Source organism: Pseudophryne corroboree, chromosome 5, assembly GCF_028390025.1.
Source record: "Pseudophryne corroboree isolate aPseCor3 chromosome 5, aPseCor3.hap2, whole genome shotgun sequence".
NCBI classification, from domain to species: domain Eukaryota; kingdom Metazoa; phylum Chordata; class Amphibia; order Anura; family Myobatrachidae; genus Pseudophryne; species Pseudophryne corroboree.
The window spans coordinates 265,109,540-265,116,232 of NC_086448.1; the positions used below are offsets into that span (position 1 = coordinate 265,109,540).

General features: G+C 43.0%; 1 pseudogene; it reads left to right on the forward strand.

Annotated features, from left to right (window-relative positions):
• The first annotated feature begins 2,430 nt into the window (after positions 1–2,430).
• Positions 2,431–2,549, forward strand: LOC134930437 (5S ribosomal RNA; annotated as a pseudogene).
• The last annotated feature ends 4,144 nt before the right edge of the window (positions 2,550–6,693 follow it).

Genomic DNA, 6,693 nt, shown 5'->3' on the forward strand with positions numbered 1-6,693 from the left:
GCCAAACCAGAAAGTAAAGGCATCTTCAACCTATCCAAACATACACTAACGAAGCCAGAGGTGACACTGCTAAGTAGAGGACTATCATTTGCACCTACTAGCGGATAAAATAAGTTCGATACTTTTATCGACCTGAATAAATTTATAAGAAAACTCACTCTTAAAAGACACTATCTAAGGAAAGAAGATGCCGTTATAAGCAATTATGTGGACCGTTCAAAATCTGGGTTAAAACCAGCATCCAAGTATTACCCTTTGGAATCCAAGGGTAGTAATATCAGCATGTTCTATGAACTGGTGAAGAAAGACTCATGCGACACAGAATTGAAACCGTTAAAGGAAAAGAACATGAAGAATCGTGAATGTGAAGCCTTGAAAAAACTACAGAAAAGCAACAACCTAGTTATAAAACAGGCTGACAAAGGGGGTGGATTAGTTATCATGGACCACGATGCCTACACAAAGGAGGCACTGAGGCTCTTGGGAGAAACAAAATCATATACAATGCTTCAAAGCGATCCGAAAGAAGTCTTTGTGGAAGAACTGAGGACGTTACTTTTACAGGGCCTAAGAAATGACGTGGTAACCAAAGAAGAATTTCAATATCTCATGCAATCTAATCCAATTACCCCCATCTTTTATTTCTTGCCAAAAATACATAAATCCTTAACCAATCCACCTGGTCGCCCAATAGTGGCAGGTATAGGCTCACTGACTGCAAATTTATCAGAATATGTCGATGTTTTCCTGAAAAATTATGTGAAAGATCTCCCATCCTTCTTGAAAGATACGACTTCAGTACTCAACCTATTGAACACGATGGAATGGAAGGACACTTACATATTTGCTACAGTGGATGTCCAATCCCTGTATACATGCATCGAACATTCTAAAGGCGTAGCCGCATGCAGGGAATTTTTAGATAGTGATCCATCTTTGACCAGCACTCACAGAAATCTTATATGTGATCTTATGTATTTTATCTTGAGCCACAATTATTTTAAATTTTTAAACCAGTTCTATCTACAATGCTGCGGTACAGCGATGGGGATGATATTTGCCCCAAGTTTTGCAAACCTTTTTATGGGATGTTGGAAGAGAACACAGATCTACACCCTAAGTGCTTTTAAGAAAAATGTGGTATTTTATAAATGATACATTGACGATATTTTAATAATCTGGGATGGCACGACTGAAGCTTTTAATGAATTTTTAAGGACTCTGGGAGATAATGATTTGAACCTTGCCTTCAGCTCGGTAACAAATGATAGATCCATCGAGTACTTCGACCTAATTTTTACCGGAGAAGAGGGAAGGATCTCCACCAAGAATTTCATTAAGAATGTAGATATGAATAGTTACCTGCATTACCAAAGTAATCATCTGGAAAGGTGGAAGAATAACATCCCGGCCTCCCAGTTCTCAAGAATTAAAAGGAACTGTACAAGTACGAAGGACTGCGAAGACCAATTGGAGATTTACAGGAAGATGTTTGAAGAAAAGAGATACCCAAAGCCCCTTTTAGACAAAGCACTGGAAAAAACAAGAATTCTGGACAGAGAAAAACTACTAACATATAGAACCAAGGAGGAAAAGAAGGAAAGAATTGCCTTCATCACTACGTTCAGTCAACATGAAAAAGTGATCAGAATCTCCCTTAGAACTCATTGGGGAATCCTTCTAATGGATCCAGTGCTCAAAGAAATCTTACTGCCCAAACCCGAATTAATTTTCAAAAAATCTAAAAACCTTAAAGACCTCCTCGCACCTAGCATGCTGAAGGAAAGACCCACCCGGAATATCCCCATGCTGAAATGCACGGGGTCTTATAAATGTGGAAAGTGCAACATATGTAAATACTTACACCGGAACAGGAAAACTTTTAGTGATACAGAGGATAAGAAAGATTACACTATAAAGGACTTTATGAACTGTAACACATCATCTGTAATTTACCTATTGGAGTGCACCTGCAAAATGAAGTATGTGGGAAAGACAAAGAGACCCCTCAAAATACGGATCCAGGAACATATAAGGAATATCAAGAACAAAGTTGAAAGCCACGCAGTCTCCCGACACTTTGTATCTGCACATAACTCTAATCCAGAGGACCTTACTTTCAAGGCCATTGAACACGTTTGCCTGGGCGAGAGAGGAGGAGACCTTGGAAACAAACTTTCAAGACGAGAAATGTACTGGATTTTCCAGTTGCAGACTCTACATCCAGTTGGCCTAAATGAAGGATACGAAATTGCACCTTTACTATGAGGTGCAGTATCCTAAAAATACTCAGTTTTTCCCCCTTTTTTTGCTCCTTTTATGTTCCTTATTCTTCCCTCACTTCACAAAATAGATGTATGTATTTAGTTAATCACTGTTCACTAAAATAAAGGAATAAATCACGTGGTATTATGATGTCTAATCCTTTTCGCGTACAGTCAAACCACACTGGTACGCCCAATCTCGTCTGATCTTGGAAGCTAAGCAGTGCTTGGGCCTGATCAGTACCAGGAAAGGAGACTACCTGGGAAGATTGGGTACTGTAATGTTAAATAAATGACGTCAATTTAATACCGACTTATAATGATATTTGCAATGTACACCTCCGATATACCACCATGGTTCACGAAAAGCTCTACACTGCTAATCAACCGAGCACTATTTTATTTATTTTAATTTATTCTAATTAACTTTCTCCACATGTCCTTAAACCGCACCCTACACTGCTTTCAATATATATTTCATATGTCATTAACCTGCAATTTGCACTGTTATATTATATATTTCTAACCCATCTATTCTGAGGTTCTTTGTATAGTGCACTAGCTATATTTTATATGTCACCTTGCACTGCTATTTAATTTATTAACCTATTTAATATATCTAACATATTGACTCTGCGCTCCTTTATATTTACTTATTATTGCACTAGCACTTTACCTTCTTAATAAAACGAGAAGCATACTTATTCTTATAGTTTGAGCTGAAAAGTTTAAAAACCGTTCTGAATTGCCTGTAAATAACACTGTTTGCGGGATATTACCATTTCTTTTTTTATTTATTTATGTGATCGTTGTCATGGACACGGACTGGGCCTAGAATATATTCAGGTCTGAAAGACCTACCAAAAGATGGCCGCCGCATTATGCAACTCAGTGGTCTTAATCCCAGCAAATATGGCCACCGCCTTACTAATCTCTGGAGACAGAACCCTCCTGCACACTATGATACCTGCCGGGGACAGCCGTGGACGCAAGCGCAGACGATCTCCTGGAAGCCGGGAGCCGCCGCGGGCGCATGCGCAGACGCGGACAGGAAATGACGAAGACGCGACACACATTACCGGAAGTGTGGCGGAAATGCCGCTGCTACACCTTATTTATGGACTTTAGAGTGCTTTTGACTCGTTTATGTCTTATGCATTCATTGACTCTGCTCTAAATGGTCAGCCCACATTATTATATGTTATTTTATGTTCTCATACACTGCACTAAAAAGTACTTTAAAAACCTGTAACACTTTAATTGCATCACGTGACCATCTGTGATGTCACAACCCCTTTACTAAGTAGTTTGGCTATAAATAGACAGGAAGGATCATTGTGTCCCTACCCTTTGAAGAAGTCTGATGAGACGAAACGCGTTGGATTTCCTGCACTTACCCCCTGCTGTTTTCTAAAGCTAAGTTGATCTCCTTATCCTTTTAATATTTTAATATTTTCTTGGTCCATATTTTTATGTTTTTTATGTACTTTGTAACTTTTTTACTCTCATATATTAAATATTTTTTTATACATATATATTTTGGCTTTTAACCATTTCTTAGCAACACTGAGCGCCGAACCCTATCTATCCTTTTTTCCATACGTCCAGCAGTGCGATACCGGCACTGCATTCTTAGGGCTTGGCAGACACCTTAATTGAGGTTATGTGTGTTTTGTTTATGGTAATTTTAATTTCATTTTAAATTATTCAATATAATAATCACTGAGATCACACCTCACAAGTGGCGCTGTACCCTCCCCCCCATTTTTAAATATATGTATATATATATATATATATATATATATATAATAAGATTTTACTCACCGGTAAATCTATTTCTCGTAGTCCGTAGTGGATGCTGGGACTCCGTAAGGACCATGGGGAATAGCGGCTCCGCAGGAGACTGGGCACAACTAAAGAAAGCTTTAGGACTACCTGGTGTGCACTGGCTCCTCCCTCTATGACCCTCCTCCAGACCTCAGTTAGGATACTGTGCCCGGAAGAGCTGACACAATAAGGAAGGATTTTGAATCCCGGGTAAGACTCATACCAGCCACACCAATCACACCGTATAACTCGTGATACTATACCCAGTTAACAGTATGAAATATAACTGAGCCTCTCAACAGATGGCTCAACAATAACCCTTTAGTTAAACAATAACTATATACAAGTATTGCAGACAATCCGCACTTGGGATGGGCGCCCAGCATCCACTACGGACTACGAGAAATAGATTTACCGGTGAGTAAAATCTTATTTTCTCTGACGTCCTAAGTGGATGCTGGGACTCCATAAGGACCATGGGGATTATACCAAAGCTCCCAAACGGGCGGGAGAGTGCGGATGACTCTGCAGCACCGAATGAGCAAACTCTAGGTCCTCCTCAGCCAGGGTATCAAACTTGTAGACTCTTGCAATAGTGTTTGAACCCGACCAAATAACAGCTCGGCAAAGTTGTAAAGCCGAGACCCCTCGGGCAGCCGCCCAAGAAGAGCCCACTTTCCTCGTGGAATGGGCTTTTACAGATTTAGGGTGCGGCAGTCCAGCCGCAGAATGTGCAAGTTGAATTGTGCTACAGATCCAGCGAGCAATAGTCTGCTTAGAAGCAGGAGCACCCAGCTTGTTGGGTGCATACAGGATAAATAGCGAGTTAGTTTTCCTGACTCCAGCCGTCCTGGAAACATATATTTTCAGGGCCCTGACTACGTCCAGTAACTTGGAGTCCTCCAAGTCCCAAGTAGCCGCAGGCACCACAATAGGTTGGTTCACATGAAAAGCTGATACCACCTTAGGAAGGAATTGGGAACGAGTCCTCAATTCCGCCCTATCCATATAAAAAAAATCAGATAAGGGCCTTTGCATGACAAAGCCGCCAATTCTGATACACGCCTGGCCGACGCCAAGGCCAACAGCATGACCACTTTCCACGTGAGGTATTTTAGCTCCACGGATTTAAGTGGCTCAACCCAATCCGACTTCAGGAAATCCAACACCACGTTGAGATCCCACGGTGCCACTGGAGGCACAAACGGGGGCTGAATATGCAGCACTCCCTTAACAAAAGTCTGAACTTCAGGCAGTGAAGCCAGTTCTTTTTTTTGGTAGAAAATGTACAGAGCCGAAATCTGGACCTTAATGGAACCCAATTTTAGGCCCATAGTCACTCCTGACTGTAGGAAGTGCAGAAATCGACCCAGTTGAAATTCCTCCGTTGGGGCCTTCCTGGCCTCACACCAAGCAACATATTTTCGCCATATGCGGTGATAATGTTTTGCGATCACATCTTTCCTAGCCTTAATCAGCGTAGGAATGACTTCCTCCGGAATGCCTTTTTCCTTTAGGATCCGGTGTTCAACCGCCATGCCGTCAAACGCAGCCGCGGTAAGTCTTGGAACAGACAGGGCCCCTGCTGCAGCAGGTCCTGTCTGAGCGGCAGAGGCCATGGGTCCTCTGAGATCATTTCTTGAAGTTCTGGGTACCAAGCTCTTCTTGGCCAATCCGGAACCACGAGTATAGTTCGTACTCCTCTCCTTCTTATTATTCTCAGTACCTTGGGCATGAGAGGCAGAGGAGGGAACACATACACCGACTGGTACACCCACGGTGTTACCAGAGCGTCCACAGCTATCGCCTGAGGGTCCCTTGACCTGGCGCAATATATTTTTAGCTTTTTGTTGAGGCGGGACGCCGACATGTCCACCTGCGGCCTTTCCCAATGGTGTACAATCATTTGGAAGACTTCTGGATGAAGTCCCCACTCTCCCGGGTGGAGGTTGTGCCTGCTGAGAAAGTCTGTTTCCCAGTTGTCCACTCCGGGAATGAACACTGCTAACAGTGCTAACACATGATTTTCCGCCCATCGGAAAATCCTTGTGGCTTCTGCCATCGCCATCCTGCTTCTTGTGCTGCCCTGTTGGTTTACATGGGCGACCGCCGTGATGTTGTCTGACTGGATCAGCACCGGCAGGTGTTGAAGCAGGGGTCTAGCCTGACTTAGGGCATTGTAAATGGCCCTTAGTTCCTGAATATTTATGTGTAGGGAAGTCTCCTGACTCGACCATAGTCCTTGGAAGTTTCTTCCCTGTGTGACTGCCCCCCAGCCTCGAAGGCTGGCATCCGTGGTCACCAGGACCCAGTCCCGTATGCCGAATCTACGGCCCTCTAGAAGATGAGCACTCTGCAGCCACCACAACAGCGACACCCTGGCCCTTGGAGACAGGGTTATCAGCCGATGCATCTGAAGATGCGACCCGGACAACTTGTCCAACAGATCCCACTGGAAGATCCTTGCATGGAACCTGCCGAATGGATTTTCTTCGTAAGAAGCTACCATCTTTCCCAGGACTCGCGTGCATTGATGCACCGAAACCTGTATTTATTTTAGGAGGTCTCTGACTAGAGATGACAACTCCTTGGCCTTCTCCTC